Below are 17,574 nucleotides of genomic sequence, written 5' to 3' on the forward strand. Positions count from 1 at the left end.
GGTGTTCCCTTAAGAGCTGCTGCATTTGGTTCTCTGGTATCGAAGCTTGTCACCTATCATTTGACGATCCACCCCACAGACTCCTCTCAGAGGCCAGAAAACACATGTCCCTTTCTGACCTGCTGCAGGGGCAGCTTCTTCTACAGAGCCAAGCCCCAGGGCAGAGGCTTTCAAGCAACTAACCATCTCTCCCTTTTCTGCCTCTCTGCTTTGGATGTGTTTCCTGGTTGTGCTTAGCGTCCCACATTATAGTGATCTGTTTCTATGCTGGTCTCCTCACTGGAGTCCATGGGCAAGTACACGTCTTTGCATCTTATAGTTCCAGTGTACAAAGTGAAATTTTAAAATATTTATTTATTTGGCTGCACCAGGTCTTCGTTGTGGCAGGCAGGATTTTCCATCTTAGTTGCAGCATGTGGGATCTAGTTCCCTGACCAGGGATCGAACCCAAGCCTCCTGCATTGGGAGCATAGAGTCTTAGCCCCTGGACCACCAGGGAAGTCCCTGAAAATAATGTTTTACCATCGCTAATTCATAATATTATACTACTTTCAGATGTTAAACATAGTGATTCAATATTTTTATAATTATATTCCACTTAGTTATTATAAAGTATTAGCTATAGTCCTCCTCCTGCTGTACAATATATCCTTGTAAGCTTGTATATTTTATACACAGTAGTTTGTACCTGTGGTCCCTACCCCTGTCTTGCCCCTCCTCCCTTCCCTCTCCCCACTGGTAACCATTAGTTTGTTCACTATATATGTGAGTCTGTTGCTGTTTTGTTATATACATTCATTTTATTTTTTTAGATTTCACATATACATGACAATATACAGTATTTATCTTTGTCTGATTTACTTCACTAAGGATAATACCCTCTAGGTCCATCCATGTTGTTACAAATGGAAACATTTCATTCTTTTTTATGTCTGAATAATAGTCCACTGTATATGTGTATCACATATCATCCTTTATCCATTCATCTGTTGATGAATACTTAGGTTGCTTCCATATCTTGACTGCTGTGAATGATGCTTCAGGAAGCATTGGGTTGCATGTATATTTTCAAGTAAGTGCTTTCATTTCCATCAGATATACATCCAGGAATGGAATTACTGGATCATACTGTAATTCCATGGTTTTTCCAGTAGTCATGTATGGATGTGAGAGTTGGACTGTGAAGAAAGCTGAGTTCCGAAGAATTGATGCTTTTGAACTGTGGTGCTGGAGAAGACTCTTGAGAGTCCCTTGGACTGCAAGGAGATCCAACCAGTCCATTCTAAAGGAGATCAGCCCTGGGATTTCTTTGGAAGGAATGATGCTTAAAGCTGAAACTCCAGTACTTTGGCCACCTCATGCGAAGAGTTGACTCATTGGAAAAGACTCTGATGCTGGGAGGGATTGGGGGCAGGAGGAGAAGGGGATGACAGAGGATGAGATGGCTGGATGGCATCACCAACTTGATGGACGTGAGTGTGAGTGAACTCCAGGAGTTGGTGATGGACAGGGAGGCCTGGCGTGCTGCAGTTCATGCGGTTGCAAAGAGTCAGACACAACTGAGCGACTGAACCGAACCGAACTGAACTGTAATCCTATTAACAGTAAAAAAAATATTTTCACAAATGAATCATTTTACTCTATGATTGCAGAGTGGAGATCTTTCTAAAGCATAAAAATCAGAGCCCAGAAGTCATAAGAGAAATGATGGATAAATTTGTCTACATAATTTATCTTTACATATTTTACAAGCAAAGTCAGATGACAATAAACAGGTGTGTAAGAAACATTTGTACAAATAAATGTGTAAGAATAGTATCAGCATTACTTCATATAATAATAGAACATTCAGAAAACACAGCCATTAAGAGGGACCAGGTAAGTACATTCTGGTACATAACGGTGAAATTTTTGTTGAAATGATTCTTGCTGAACTATTTGATGAAAGGCCACAGTATGTTGTGGCAGTAGAGTCAAACAGCCTAGGATATATTCCTAGTTGCACTGCTTGCCCTCAGACAAATCATTTAAATCTTACATTGCCTCAGCTTCCTCATCTGTAAAATGGGACAAAAACACCACCTACCTCATAAAGTTATTATAAGGACTGAATGAGTTAACAACACATTTCATCTAATCATCTACATTACACCCTTATTCCACGTCCAACAACGAAAGAAAAATGCTGCAAAATAATCTGTGATACAATGCTCTTTTTAAGAAATCAATGTCAGAGACATTAAAATGCAAAAAAAAAAACAAACTTAGAATTGATTAAATTTTTCTGTGCAAAACACTTAGAAGAGAGGCTGCACAGTCCACGCTAAGGGAGCTACTGTCCTCATCACTGAATTGCATTCTCTCAAGACTTCTGTCTGAAGAAGGCAATGGCACCCCACTCCAGTACTCTTGCCTGGATAATCCCATGGATGGAGGGGCCTGGCAGGCCACAGTCCATGGAGTCACAAAGAGTCGGACACGACTGAAGTGACTTCACTTTCCTTTCCTTTAAGACCCCTATCATGGGCAAGTGAATCTTCATTTTATAGGTGAGGAAGCAGAGACTTCAAGAGATGCAATAGCTTGACCAGTTCACAGAGCACTGAGCCCCCAGCAGGCATTTCAACCTGCCCTTAGGGTGCACTCATCCAGTGATTACAAGAGCTGACCACTGCCCACCAAGGTGCCAGGGAGTTGGGAGCTGAGTGTTGTTCTCTATTGCATTTGCTTTCCTAAATTGAAGCTTTCCCTCTCTGGTGCTATTACTCTGCTTCTTCCTCCTCCTTCCTCCTTTGTCCTTGACCCTGATCTTGTTACTTTGTTTATGGCTTTGGGTCATACTGTATCTGTGTTTTGGATAGTAAGGGACCTCAAATCTTTTATGGAGGCAAGAGAGGTACAAATAAGTATAAAGGTAAAACTTAGCTTTTAAGGATGACATGTAGCAAGAAAAAAGGAGAGAGAAACATGTCCACGATCACGCACAAGGATACGTAGGCTCAGCACCAACACATCAAGAAAGTGCTTACAGACCACCCTCCAATCCTACCACCGAGGGATTGTGATGCCAGATGTCCTCAGAGCTCAGCTCACCCCCTCAAGCTAGGTTGTCTGCCACAACAGGCTCTTTTTTCCCATGACTCAGTGAGACACTAGGAGGTTGAGGGAGTAGAGGGGAATTTTGAGAGGGAATGGGAGGGCAGCTAACTTTAAGATCTTCTCTGGCTCTGCTTGGCACACCCCCTCCCCGCCTCAAAAAAAGGAACATACACCTGGAAGAGTGTGAGTTTATAGGTAACTATTGCATTGAGTCTGAGGCAACCAGAGCATCCCATGAGCTCCAAAGGGAACCAATGTCTGTCGGTGTTTTCAAGGAGGCCTATCAGTGTTTTTAAGATCAGAAAGAGAGACTTCAGGACCCATTTCCTCTGGAGTTTTGCAGGGCCTCCCCACAGCCCTAGTGGCAGCTCAGGACCCATGAATCTTAAGATCACAGACAGATGCCATTTGCCACATCTGCGTCATCATCCCAAGTGAGGAATCCCAATATTCTACCTCTTCTACTAAGCTTGTAATGTTCATGTTAAAAGATAATGAACAGGGACTTATGGTGATCCAGTGGTAAAGAATCTGCCTGCCAAGGCAGGGGACATGAGTTTGATCCCTGGTCCAGGAAAATTCCACATGCCACAGAGCAACTAGCCTCTTTGCCACAACCATTAAGCCTGAGCTCTAGAGCCCATGAGCCATGACTACTGAAGCCCTCTCACCTTACAGCCAGTGCTCCACAACAAGAGAAGCCATCCCACTGAGGAGCTCACACACAACCAGGAAAAGTCCATGCACAGCAACAAAGACCCTGCACAGGCATAAATAAAACAAAAAATTTTAAATGATGATGAATACCCAGGTTCCCAAGGACTGACATAATCAAACTGAATGTAACTCAGTTTAATGTTGAAATTGTTAACCACCTTGAGCTACTAGTTAGTGTGATATCCAAGAAGTGTATTTCCTTTAAATTTTAGAGTATCTGGTGGAGCTCCTGTGAGTTCTGGGCACCTTGGTGCAAGGGAAGCTAACTGGTATCTCAAGATGGTTAACAGATAAAGAAAAAAAGAAAATGAATAAAACAGGGCATAGGATTGCACTGGGCTCTTCGCTCCCACGTAGAGAAGCCACCAGTTGATTAGGGCATTTCATTCTTGAATTTTCTTGGGGTTTTCAGGATGGAGAGGGTTTTTCTAGAACTTCTGTTCACTGTCCCACATGCCCTGAGATCCACAGAACACTGAGTAAAGAGTGGAGGTGAAAGAAAGCTGGGTGAAGTAGTGAGATTAACAAGGTTAATTGCATTAGGGAGCTTCGCCATTCTCCAGGTTAGATAAAAAAAAAAAATGTACTCTAGGCTCCGATCCACCAGAGAAAGAAAGGTATATCAGCAAAGGAGGGGAAAGAGGAAGATGGGTGTTTGGCTATTTATTCAAATACATGCAGTTCATCTCTGTTTAGGGGCCTCCCTGGTGACTCAGATGGTTAAGAATCTGCCTGCAGTGCAGGAGACAGGTTCAATCCCTGGATCAGGAAGATCCCTTGGAAAAGGGCATGGCAACCCACACCAGTATTCTTGCCTGGAGAATTCCATGGACAGAGGAGCCTGGAGGGCTACAGTCCATGGGGTCACTTCTCAAAAAGCAGGTTTGCACCAAATCCCTTCCGATGTCATCTGTATCCAAGCCTCCTGTGAGATAATCCTCTTAATGGAATATTTAAGAAATCAGATATAAATCACCAACCTTTTATCTCACCAGAAGACTCATGTGCCATAGGACGTCTGGTGTATACATCTATCTACACGCAGATGGTTGCAGGTGTCTTTCTGAGCAGATGTCACCGTATTTTTAGGCTCTATATGTTTTCCAATATCTAAATCTATTTTTTTTCTGGGTGCAAAAATTTTAGCAATTTTAGAAATCAGAGCCCAGAAAATAGAGGCACCTGGAGACATTTCCAAATTAAAACACACATCCCTCAGAGAAACCTTTTGTGTCATTTGCAACCAACAAAAGTGCCTATTGTTATGACGTGCTCATAAATAACTTGATTTTGGCATACACTTTGGTACCAAACAGAAGATGAATAAATTAAATGTGATTTACAACCTTTTTCATTTTTATTAGCACTGCTCTGAAGAGTTTATGTAAGGGACGTGCCAGAGCAGTTATGCCAAATGTTTTAAGGCGTTGGTATTGATATTATATAAATTAAGGTGTTTTAATTTGCATTCTTTAATTAACTAAATACTGGCAGAAAAATAAAGCACAAGGGCAGCCCTGACTTATTGCCTCTATTAAACTGCTGACGTCTCCGAAAAGATGCTTTAAGTAATCCAATTCATTCGGAGAAGGGGAGGGAGGAGTATTAACACTCTCTTATTTGGCAAAATATATTGGGGTTTAAGAAACCAATGTTCAGCATTGTTTGCAGGGTGGTTTAGGGGGTGGTGTTTTAAGAAGGTCTGAATTTATGTCCCTAAAGAAGGAGCTGACCCGATGCTTTAACCATCCATCCTATGCAAGTCTGAGCTAAAGAAGTGGAGGCAGCCCGGCCCCACCACTGGGCACGGGCAGGCTCCTGGATGTAGGGCCCTGCAGACCTGGATTGCCTGCCTTTGTTGCCCAGAGCTGTATCACTGCCAGTCTCAGAAAGAAAAGCTGGTTGAGTTAACCCAGTGGTCCGATGGATCCCATATCAACACTGTTGTTGTTCAGTCGCTGTAAGTCATGTCTGACTCTGCAACCCTATGGACTGCAGCACGCCAGACTTCCCTGTCCTTCACTGTCTCCCAGAGTTTGCCCAAACTCATGTCCATATCATGTCCATATCAACTTAATCATGTCCAGAAATCAAGGAGAGAAATAGCTAACAATCCTTCAGTGGAATTAGCTGCTTCTGGTCAACCCTTCCCTTCCCACACAGAACCCCCCAACCACACACACATACACACACACACACACACATACATTCTAATAAGATATGCCAGGAGTACTCTAATTCCTTTCCATAAGCCCTGGATCTGATCACTATCTCCAGTGACTTTGTGTTTTCTTTTCCATTATGGTTTATTACAAGACACTGACTATTGTTTCCTGTGCTATACAGTAGGATCTTGTTGTTTACTTATATCACAAGAGTAGTTTGTATCTGCTAATCCCAACCTCCTAATTTGCTCCTCCCCCATCCTCTTTCCCCTTTGGTAGCCATAAAACTGTTTTCTATGGGAGACTTTTTTAAAAGTTACTCTTACTGTGGAGTCATTAACTTCTTTCTCATCCAAGTTCTTCCTTTCTCTTCACTTTCTAGATCATTCTTGATTTTTGCTGTTTCTCCTCTCCTGGTCAGGCTTCATCTTTTATCATTTTCCCCTCCAGACTTTTAGGGGGGAACAGTTCTAAACAGCTCTAAGGAAAAGATTACAACTCCCAGTGGTTGGCCAGAGGAAAGAGCCAGCTCCTCAAACACAGGTGAGAGCATTGTATTTCCCTTCCCTAAACCCGAGGGGAAAGGAGCCATCTGTACAAACTTCCCTGTTCTCCCGCGATTCCCAGGGCCTCTGGCTTCACTTCTCTGCCTGGACTGGGAGTCAGCACGTCAAGGGCAGACCTCTAGGGGCTCATGGATGCTTGTTGAGCTGACCGGAGACATCACCCAGGGAGAGGTGGGCTGGAGAGCGGAATTCACCTTTCTCCTCTGTCCACACTCTCTCTGCACCTTCATACACATGGTCCCTTCTGACACCGCCCAATCAGAGGCAGTTCAAAGGCCACCCAAGTCCCCTCGTCCAGACCTCAGAGGACTGTTGTTATGTCACGGCCCCACCCCAGCGTTCTTCCTGGACGCCTTTCCTCACTTGCTCCACAGGATGGATTCCAGCTTTTTAATCAAGAAAATGCCATTCTCCTTCACCAGCCTCCTGCCCGCCTCCCCCAGCCCCACCCGCCCACCCCCCCCAATCGCACTTTCTTGTCGTTCCCCATCTCGCAGCTCTGTCAGTTGTTTTAAAACAAAAACATGTCTCCTGTCATAAATGAGATTGTCATTATGCATGTCGACTGCAGTGGGGGAAAGATTCACCCGGGGCCTGATGTGGAGCAGGCATAAACATCATAAGGAAAAGGACACGGTCTCCTCAGCGTTTGCAGCTACTGTACTATTCTGGTTTGGATTATTTGGGTTGTGTGTGTGTGTGTGTGTGTGTGTGTGTGTGTGTTTTGGTTGTTGCTGTTGTTTTTATCATTTGTGCATTGATTTATTATTTATTTCAGGAAATGAATGAGAAAAACAAAGACACCTGGCAGAAAGCAGTTGTGTTCGATGTATCAAGATGGACGTTGGGAAATGTGGAAGGGGTACCTTCAGGATGCCTGAGAAAGGTCTTCAAGATGGTACAATTCTTTTTTTATATCTAAGTATTTATTTTGGCTGTGCCACACATGGGCTCTTTAGTCTCAGCATGTGGGATCTAGTTCCCTGACTGGGGACTGAGTCCGGTCCCCTGCAATGGGAGCATGGAGTCTTAGCCACTGGACCACCAGGGATACCCCTAGAATTCTACTTTAGACGGTCTGGAATGAACGTTTATCCTGATTCTATGGCCCATCAATACTCCATGCAGTCCTGATTCCTCCCAGTGTCACAGGGTCAAGGTCACTCACAAAAAGTGAGCTTGGACTCAGCGGACCAAGGAGGCCCAGCCCTGGGCCTGAACTAGAGGAGACAGAGGCTTTCCTGTGCTTCTTTGCAGCAAGAAACTAAGGTGTCCAAACACCTGCAGAACAGCATCATCTGCTGCTCTTTTTTTAGTTTTTTTTTTTTCTTGGCAAATGATCGATAAAGCAGAAAACTCTTATCATCTCAATCCTTGTTGAGAAGTTACATACCCATGCCCTTGGTACCTTTGAATTCTGCAGGCAATACCTATCCAAAAATACAATATTCAAATAAGAACAAAGTGAAGACTGCTCAGCTGCTTTGGCAAGCACTCTGCTAATAGTAATTACTGATGTCATGATTTGATGTCTTCAGACACATCACAAGCCTCATGCTGGAAATTCACAGTGAGAACCAGATACAAACCTCCATGGATACAATAGCAGTTTACGGATTATCTTTGGCACGAACTTCTGCCTTCTTGTGAGCGTGAACGAAAAAAGGTGCAGACAATCCAGCGTTTCTGTTGGGGTTCACTGATTGGAAAGTTGGCAATATTAAAATGTGTATTTATCAAAATCATGGATTCCTTGAGGCTGGACGTAATTTTTCCTCTCCTCTTCCTTCTGCTAAATGAGGGAGAATGTGGGACGAGAAGGAAGAGGAAAGCTAGAGAAGCAGGCACATTCTCTTAAATCCAGAGATGGAAATGGAACCCTTCTTCCTGACCCTTCTCCAGATGAACGGCCCAGAAGTTCCTGGAGGCGTTGCCCTGGCTTTCTTCCCTGAGTCCCTCGGCTGAACTTCTCACTCCAAGGGTGTGTTGGGTCCTACCTACTTTCTTGAAAGGGGCTTGTTTTGAACGCATATAGCTTTCAGCCCTGCAATTCTATTCCTAGGAACTTACCCTATAGTTTTATTAGCACACATGGAGAATGATATATATTATATATATGGTAAGACCCCTACATACAAACAAGTTCTGTTCCAAGAGCGCTTTTGTAAGTCCAACTTGTTCATAAGTCCAACAAAGTTAGTCTAGGTACCCAGCTAACACAATCAGATACATAGGTTTATAATACTGTAACAGTATTAATACTGTTAATACTGTACTACAATAGGTTTATAGTAGTTTTCACACAAGAGATACATATGAAACAAACACACAAAGAGATTTTTAACCTTATAGTACAGTACCTTGAAAAGTACAGTAAGACAGTACAATGATGGGCATCCAGGGGTGGCATCGAGTGAAGAGGGGAGAAGAGTCACTGGAGGAGAGAGAGGAGGTGGGAGATGGCAGAGCTGAAGGATCGCCACCAGCAATAGGAGACGGAGGGCAAGCTGCGATTTCACTCACGCCTGATGTTGATGGAACGGATGTTTGCATCTTTGAAAGTTCCAAACTTGATGGTTCATTTGTAGGGTACTTACTGTATGTCTAAATACACATATAAACATATGTATGGTTATTCACCGCGGGAACAAACACTGGAAACCATCTAAATGTCCACCCGCAGGGGAATGGCCAAGTAAACTCATCACACATCCATGTAACAGTGCAGTGAAACTAAAAAAGTAAATAAATAAAATGCAGAAGCCCATGATGCAATCTCCAAACTATATTAGCTTTTAAAAAAAGCAAGTGCAGAACATTGTGTGCAGTGTGTTGCCCTTCGTGTATAAAAAGGAGGAAGAATACATATGTATTTGCTAATGTATGTACAGAATACCTCTGAAGGATGGACAATACACTCACAGCACTGATGCATGGGGGAGAAGAACTGGATGGAGGGAGGTCTTTTTCAATGCTCATTCTCATCGTTTGGGAATTTGGCGCCATGGGAATGCACTTAATCATAAATAAATAAGTGCATGTTTCCAAAAAAAGTAATCGCTTAAATCATTTTTAAAGGGGGCTTATTATGTAAATCTCCACTCTGAATGGACTACTATATACTTGGATACTTGCAGCCAGCGGCTTGGTTGGGACCCCGCCTCTTGGATTTCCATCTCCCAGCAGAGGCTGGCAGAGGGCCATGGAAATAAACACTCCTCGAAATTGTTCTGACATCTTGGAATTTGGTTTTATCAAATACAAGCAGCGGTAATTGAGCCACTGCCTGAGCAGCTCTTCCCTTTTCTCTAATCGTGTTTGTTGAAATGAATTTGAAGCTGCACATCCCTGCTAATTGGGAGGCCAGCCTAGCAAAGGGCCTGCTTTGGGCAAGTTGAGAGGCTTATCCACCAGAAGGGGGGGTGGGCATCAGAGAACTATCATCACCTTCATGGCTGAAGCCCACGGGTGTCAGAAGCAGGTGTGACATCTGCCCTGTGCAACTGAAACAGTTGGTTTGCTACCAGGATCTCTGGGGCCCCAGTGGTTCCGGCTGGGAGGGTGTGCTTAGAGCACGGGGGCAGGACATCTGAGGAACCCTGGTCCCTGCTTCCCTTCCTGGGGCCTCCACCCTGCTCTTGGACTCCCCTTATACACAAATGAGAGATGATGCATGAACACACCTGAAATGATGCATACTAGCACCCAGAGGTGCTCAGTAAATGTGGTAGAATCTGAACTGAACATGAAGCAAATGCTTTTTAGAACAGTGGGCAACTGGAATCAACTCCTATGTCTAAAATACATTAGCCACAAGGATATACGGTACAGCACAGGCAATACAACCAACGTTTTATCACAGCTTTGAATAGAGTATAATCTATAAAAAATTGTGAATCACTGCTGTACACCTGAAACGAATATAATCTTGTAAGTCAACTGTACCTCAATTTAAAAAACAATATATAAATAAATTAAAAAAAAAAAGAATAATGGGCAACTAAAGTACAAGGTAATGAGCACGATTTCAGTTAAAGCCTCCTGACTTTTTCTTTTAATCTACAAAAGAAGCCCACAGGTGCCCAAAGGAGAAGATTTCCCTGCCTTTTAGGAGCCAGAAATGTGCATGTCTTGGAGGTGACCAGGACTGGCCGGCCTGCCGTGGTCCTTATCTCCCCTGGGATCACCTCAGGCCTGCACCTACCAAGTAGCCAATAAACAGTACTTGAATGAATTCATTCAATCCAGTTCAATTAATGAAATGAAAGTTCACCTTATTCCCTTCTCTGTGTCAGCTTCCTTTCTACCATATTCTCAGTCCTGGTGCGAGTGCTCAGCCGCTTCAGTCATGTCTGACTCTTTGTGACCCCATGGACCATAGCCTGCCAGGCTCCTCTGTCCATGGGATTCTCCAGGCAAGAATACTGGAGTGGGTTGCCATGCCTTCCTCCAGGGGATCTTCCCAATCCGGGGGTCAAACCTGTGTCTCTCAGTCTCCAGCACTGGGAGGTGGGTTCTTTACCACTAGCTGGAAATAAAAATAAAAACCTGGTTGTGAAGAGCAGTATTCTGGAAGATGGTTGAAGTCATTTGCTATTTTTTAGACAGCATTTTAAAAACCTTTGCCAACAAAGGTCCATCTAGTCAAGGCGATGGTTTTTCCAGTAGTCATGTATGGATGTGAGAGTTGGACTATAAACAAAGCTGAGTGCCAAAGAATTGATGCCTTTGAACTGTAGTGTTGGAGAAGACTCTTAAAAGTCCCTTGGACTGCAAGGAGATCCAACCAGTCCATTCTGAAGGAAATCAGTCCTGAATATTCATTGGAAGGACTGAGGCTAAACTGAAGCTCCAATACTTTGGCCACCTGATGCGAAGAACTGACTAATTGGAAAAGACCCTGATGCTGGGAAAGATTGAAGGCAGAAGGAGAAGGGGATGACAGAGGATGAGATGGTTGGATGGCATCACTGTCTCAATGGACATGAGCTTCAGTAAACTCTGGGAGTTGGTGATGGACAGGGAGGCCTGGCATGCTGCAGTCCATGGGGTCGCAAAGAGTCGGACACAACTGAACGACTGAACTGATATTGATAATGAGACTGTGCCATGCAGCAGGTGGGATCTTAGTCCCCCATGCAGGGTTCAAACCCACGCCCCTGCGCAGGGAGCACTGAGTCAACCACTGGACCTTCAGCGAAGTCCCTGAAGTCTTTAGCTTTCCTGCTGCTCTCTCAGGCCTGCATTCAGATTAGCTCAGAAACAGATATTGCATTTGAATCCTGGTTCTACCACTTTTGAGCTGTGTAATTTGGGTGAGTTACTTAACCTCTCTGAGCCTCAGGGGATCACCTATAAAAACAAGCACACTCCCTACCTCATCGGTTTGTAGTGAAAGGTGAATGAGTTCTTACAGGTAAGGAGCTCAGACAGGCCGGCATACCGTAAGGCTCCATAAATGTTATTACTACCCAGGGTCAAACACTCTCTGCTAATCACAGCCAAGGTGTTGGCAGATTACTAAAGGATGATTCCTCCCAGCAGTATCTGCAACTTAAAAGGGGAATCTGGAAGAAACCTGAAGGCCCAAAGGAACAAAGTCGTCAAGGGTGACTGCCCAGGGCTAAGGTTGATGCATGGGGTGGGGCTGGTGCAGGGAGGGAACTTCAAAAGCACACCTCCTGGCACCCCCCTCCTTCGCTGCCCCCATCCCCACCCCCTAGCCACCCTGCCTATCTCCCTGAGGGCTGATAGGAGATAAACGAAACCACTTCTTCAAAGCACCCAGCTCAAGGACCATGATCAAACACGGGGCTGGAAGATAAGCTTCAGTCTACATTTCCTTTGTCCGCTCCTTCCCACCACTTCTCCAAAGGAAACTCAAGGTGGGGGAGGGAAAGGAGGTAATTCCTCCTTCTTTCATCAAAGGGAGTCACCTCCCCATCCCCGTGGTGGTGGGGCTGTGAGAGGAGATCCAGGAGGCCCTGTTCTGCCAGGACTACCACGTGACTTCAGGCTCCCCCAGAAGCTCTGGAGGCCCCGACTTTATCTGTCAAAGCAGGGGGGAAAAAACACCTGCCCAAAATAACTCAGAAAATTGCTGCGAGATGATGAATGCAAACAGGTATTTGGGGAAAGATCCTTTAATGGGCTCATACAGTTGACATTTTGAAAAATACTAAGTCATCCACCTTTTTGTTTACACGGAGAGGGGAGACAGAGCTAAATAACCCTCCTCCGTAAAGTTCTTATTCATTCATCAACAAACTAGCACTGGACATGGATGGCATTCAGACTGCGTGGATTCAAGCCCCCATCCCCCACCAGCTCAAATTGGCGGCGGGGGTACTTAACCTCTCTGTGCCTCCACATCCTCCTGGGTGAAATGGGGTAACCACACGACCTACCTCCTAGGGCTCCAGTGGGGACTAAAGAAGAGAAATCGTGCAAAGCACTTACACATGCTTGGCTCTCGTGTTAGCTGCAGTGACCACAATGGTTAGACATCCCTCTAGGCAACAGAATACAAAGAGGATGAGAGCTATACAGAAGCATCTGCGGTCCAGCGGGAGGATGGATCAATAAATACTGGCAGGTGCCAGGTGATGAGTGTAATAACAGAACAGAATCGGAGCTGTGAGAACAGAGAAGAAAAGGCAACCAGAGTGGGCTCCCCAGTAAGGCCGGTCCTTCTAGCTTTGCCCGCTTGCTCTCACAGTGCCCCAGGCTCTTCTGGCCTCCCGGTGCCCGGGGCTGTGTCTGAAGCTAGGCAGACGCAGGTAGTGCTGAATCAGGGCTCCTGGCCAAGGCAGTAATTGCCAGCCGCTGAAAGATATTAAGTGCCAGGGAGGAAAACCAAGTCCTCTGTGAGGCAGACTTTTCAGAGTTCTTACAGCTTGTAAAAAAAAAAAAAAAAAATGTAAATAGTTACCCAGTGAGATATTATTTCCTGTTGTTGCCATTAGGGCTTGAGTGTCATGTAGAGAGAACCCATCATTCAGGCAATTCAGCCTCCTTGACATGGAAAACTCCGCATTAACGCTACACAACGCACCTCCCACCGCTCCTCCCAGCCTGACTCAGGCGGGTTTCTTTACGTAAATTGAAATTTTGAAAAAAAAAAAAAATCTATAAATATTCAGAATTTCCTAAAGGATTTTCGTGATGGCTTCTTAGAGGTTATGTTTTTTTTTTTTTCCAAAGACTTGTTTGAGTGGAGACCGGGGAAGGGGTATTCTCACTTGGGTAGGGGGCTGGGCTGGAGCCTCGGATCCTCCAGGCCTGGGGGCTACTGCTCTGAGCAATCGCCCCACAGATGCTGAGGACACCACTGGTCACAGCTATCACTGGCCTTCCTTTGTGCCGAGCACTAGAAGTGTGACATGCATTGTCTGGTTTGGCCTGCCGACCCTGAGGCGGTCACTGCTAGGTTTTTGTTTTTGTTTTTTTTGCTTAGTTTTAAATATTTATTTCTATGTCTTTATTTGGCTGCATCCAGTCTCAGTTGTGGCACGTGGGATGTTTAGCGGCGTAATGGGTGATCTTTTTTTATTAAGTTGTGGCATGCAGGTTCTAGTTCCCTGACCCGGGATTGAACTTGGGTCCCCTACCCTTAGAAGCATGGAGTCTCAGCCACTGTACCACCAGGAAAGTCCCACACTCTTAGGTTTTATAACTGAGGAAATCAAAGCTCAGCGGGGTTTCCTTGTCCAGGATCACTGCAGGATTGTGACACAGAGGCCTAGTTCCCAGAGACCTACCTCCATGAGAGGACTTTGTCACCCACTGCTCACAGACCTTTGGGTGAGTGACTAACCTCTCCATGCTATGCATGGGAATGACAAAGGTACCTGAAGCATATCGAGAGCCTGAAGCACAGAATGTGACTCTTCCCCACGTGGGCAGGGGTACGCTCAAGCAGCCCCACCCTGCCCTACTGTCATGGTGCCCTCCCTCGAAGGGCAGTCTGGGAAGGGCCTCTTAGCTACGCAAGAGCCACTTTTCTGCAAGGGAAGCACTTGGGCCCTGAACAACACAGTGTCTCACATGGCCTTTTCAGCCACACCCCATCAACCCCAGGAAACACAGCCCAGCTTCTTTTAACCTTATTCTCTCCCAGGTGACAAGTCATTCCTTTGAAAATGGCCTTGCAATAGGCTACTAGGACCCCATTTAGGACTCTGTAGAAGTTAGCATTTCAGCTAAATGAATATCAATTACCGATTGTAATAATCCTCTAGCATCCAGTGGCAAAGAATCCACCTGCAATGCAGGAGATGCGAGTTCAATCCTTGGGTTGGGAAGATCCCCTGGAGACGGGCATGGCAGCCCACTCAAGAATTCTTGCCTGGAGAATTCCATGGGCAGAGGACCCTGGTGGGCAACAGTCCACGGGGTGGCAAAGAGTCAGACACGACTTAGTAACTAAACAACAATCTTTTCATTAGGCCTCTGGCCTGGCTGAGTATGATTTTCCATTTTCCCAACTAAGGTGATTAGATGGATCCAGCCAAAGGGGCCCCACTTTGCTCATCAGCATCCCAAAGGGAAGCATGGCCCTATTCCCTTGCTAGCATTTTCCAGGAGAGGGGCAACAGGGTTGGTCTCCACCGAAGTGCTGTCTGGCACCCCCAGTTCCTAGTGATGAGCTGTGAACTAAGGGAGCAGGGTTTTTTTAAGACAATATGTGATTCCCTAGGCAAACTCCCCACCCTTCACCCCAAGACTGGTCACCTTGTCCTCACCTCCTCCTCTCCCCTCACCACTTTCATTCATTCCTTACCTTCTTCTTCGCCTTCCCTCCCCAAATAGACAGTAAATATCTTATCATCCTGCATTCTTCTCCCCTCTTTCTGTTGCCTCCTGCCCCTCTATTCCTTCCAAATTCCTACATGCCTTTGTCTCTCTCTCCCCTCCCCTTTGCTCCTAACTAATTCCCCATTAATCATCCAGAACACACATCTGCCCGGTCAGAGCAGGAGTCCTTGGCTGGTGTTCACAGCTGGGCTGGTTGTGATCATCAAGAAGGGGTCTTTCATCTTTTCCTGTCTCCTAGGGCTCCCCTCTTCCCAGATCCTCCTCCTCCAAAGTGGCCTACCAAGGCCCACCGTCTTCATTCTGGAAGGTTCTGCTCGCTCTCTCTGCAGAGAAGTCTCCCAAAGGCCAAATCATCTGGTAGACTGAAGCAGCCTTGCAGTGGTCATTTAAACTTGACACTGGCAGTGGCAAGGATGTCAGAGTGCTCAGAGGCTGGCAGGAGAAGGAGGAGTGGGCAGGGGATAGGGAGCACCACAACAAAATAAATGGGGTCTCCCCCCTCCTTCTTGTACCCTCCTTGCTGCGGTATGGAATACATCACCCAGTCAGGACATCCTTTGGCATTCATTGTAACCTAATTTTATCAGGATTAAAATCGGGGTAGGGAACGCCTGTGTAATTTCTTAGAGGTCTAGATATCCTGTCCAAAAACCAGACCGATCCAAGGAGTACATTCAGTTTAGTGTTTGATTGACGTGGCCTGGGAGTGGTGCCTGGTGCCTTCTCTACTGAGCATCGTAAAGACTGCCATTTGTTATTTCTGTGATACTCGTTTCTGTTGGAAGAACGCCTTTGAAATCGTCTCTGCCCTTCTGGGGATCTCAGGGCGTTGATCAACGAGCAGCAGAGTCAGGGACCGGCAGTCCGGGAACAATATGCCCCGAGTGACAGGCCCGACAATCCGAGTGACAGATGCGGGCTGGAAAAGGGGTGCTCAGAGCGGGGCAGTGACACCAGCGCGCCTCCACTGGCCGCCTAGAGAACCGGGAAAGGGGTCTCCCCAAAGGCCTGCGTACAAAGGGCCAACTTCACCCTCCGATCGGCGGACGGGGGACTCCAACGCCAGGACAGGGACTATGTGAAAGCTCTGTCGGGTGCGAAGCTCGCAATGCATACTTTATCCCAAAGGCACGGGAGGAAGGAGACAGGGTGGAGGGGGGGTACTGTTATTTTCATTTAAAAGTTTTTAATTCCGAAATTCCCCTGGGAAAACCTAGGGCATGTTCCCCCTCGAGAAGAAAAGTGGGGCGGGGCGTGGAGGAGCCGCATCTTTGGCGCTTACATCGACGTGCAGCGTTTACAGAGACCCCGCCTCTTGTAGGATGCAAACCCCTCCACGTCCCTACCCACCCGCTACCCCTGAAACAGCAGTCAGGCGCGGTGCCGTGAGAGAATTGTGTGCCCCTAAGCAGCACGCTGTAAGAAACCCGGGACACACCCAAGCATCGAACCTATAAATCGGTGCGCAGGCACCGCGCGCCAGGCGCGTCCCGGCGGCGCGCACCACAAGCGGGGATCGCGCCTTATCGAGACCATCTCACCCCGGAAGGGGAGTCCTCAAACTTGCAGGCTGCGGACAGGGCTGGCTCAAAGTTGCTGGAGCGGTTTTCGCCGCGTCGCGAGAACTGTGGCTGCCTCCGAGGTTCGGGCGCTTCCTAGTGAGCACACCCGGGAGGAAGCCAAGTCAGGGGGGAAAGAGCTGAAAACCCGAGCAGGACCCGAGCCGAGCTGGGGTTCTGGAGGCGCGGCCCGCCCCCAGGCGGCCTCCGGGAGCGGCTGGGACTTGGCAGTCCCGGAGCCGGCCGCCAGGGGCTCCTACCCCATCCCCCAGCCCACCCAGTTCACCCCACCCCAGAGACACACGGACTGCGGGTGACCTGTCCCCCTTCCCCGGCCAGCACCACCCCACCCAACCCCAGCCGTGCGAAGGGAGAAAGCGCAGAGCGACAGGAAAGGGCAGGGCGCAGAGCGACAGGGTCCCCGGAGAAGCCCTGATCTCGCCGGGACCCCGGGGCCCGGGGCGGCCCGGTTGGGGGCAGGGGAGGAGGCCGGCGGTGGGGCCAGGCCGCGGCTCGCGGGCGCGGCCCCTTTAAGGCTCTCCCCGCCCACCGGCGGCGCCGGGCGCTCTCCCCGCCCCGGGGTCCGGCGAGATCGGCGATTGGGCGGGCGCGGCGATCCCTTTGAAGTGTGGCTGCCGATCGCGGCTATTT

At 47.0% G+C, this 17,574-nt stretch overlaps 1 long non-coding RNA gene across 1 annotated transcript; it reads right to left on the reverse strand.

The window, feature by feature from the left end:
* Positions 1-750: 750 nt before the first annotated feature.
* LOC139180116 (uncharacterized) lies at positions 751-12,188 on the reverse strand. Its single transcript, XR_011564432.1, has 4 exons — positions 10,821-12,188; positions 8,908-9,151; positions 3,771-3,859; positions 751-1,595 (listed from the first exon to the last, which is right to left on the reverse strand). It is a non-coding gene; the product is annotated as an uncharacterized lncRNA (long non-coding RNA).
* Positions 12,189-17,574: the final 5,386 nt, after the last annotated feature.

This window comes from Bos indicus, chromosome 27, assembly GCF_029378745.1.
Source record: "Bos indicus isolate NIAB-ARS_2022 breed Sahiwal x Tharparkar chromosome 27, NIAB-ARS_B.indTharparkar_mat_pri_1.0, whole genome shotgun sequence".
In the NCBI taxonomy this organism is placed as follows: Eukaryota; Metazoa; Chordata; class Mammalia; order Artiodactyla; family Bovidae; genus Bos; species Bos indicus.